Below are 890 nucleotides of genomic sequence, written 5' to 3' on the forward strand. Positions count from 1 at the left end.
GTTGCCCCCAGGTGTACAGTTTGTCAGGCGTTAGGTCCGGTCTGAGAAAGCTGAGGCCACAATAGGAACCAATAATGAGCCATAGTCACGTCACATTGATCAATCGACAAACATGCCTATAACCCTCGTATCTGCCAGTCTCCTCGTTCATTCGTGATTCAAACGATTATACCCGGACACCAGGAAACAATTACGCCTGGCCGTTAATTTGATGCAACGGTATCTCACGTACCAGCCACAGCCCAAAGTTAACGAGGAAAATGCCAAATAATTCGCCAAGTCGACAGTATAATCCAAGAGTTAGCAATTTTTTTTTTAACCAGACGAACGATGATGTGCAAGCTGACGGGCAATTTACTTCCCTTAAATCACGGTTTACGTACGCATTCGCTGACACTGGATAGTTACCCACCACGTCACTCTAATATAAATTCATTTCCCGTTGTGTCAATTATTCTCATGCTATTCGCGATCACGCATGGTCTAACACGAATACATCAGGACGTGTTCATTTTACCCTCATGCTACCGAAATGCAAATAACCGGCATTATCGCTGAAATCGTTGGAATTTTGCATACGAGATGGAGAAAACTTTTCCCTTCATCCTTCATTCGTAGTGTTTCCCCAAATCACCCTGACGATTTATCCCAAAATTCTACGGAAAATTTTATACTCTTATTCTTCAAGTACCTCATTCCAAAACTTGACAGCAGAATAAAATTTTTTTGTTGTATCGTTATCCGATAACCTCTTGTCAGGGAAAAACCTTTCGAGTGCTTTTGAGTGTGTGGACTTAATCGATATCGCTTCGTCAAGTACATATTATTTAAATATGTATAAATATTTATTTGAAGATGTGTTACGTATGATAAATTATATATTCTATGTC

This window comes from Fopius arisanus, unplaced genomic scaffold (assembly GCF_000806365.1).
Source record: "Fopius arisanus strain USDA-PBARC FA_bdor unplaced genomic scaffold, ASM80636v1 scaffold00044, whole genome shotgun sequence".
NCBI lineage: Eukaryota > Metazoa > Arthropoda > Insecta > Hymenoptera > Braconidae > Fopius > Fopius arisanus.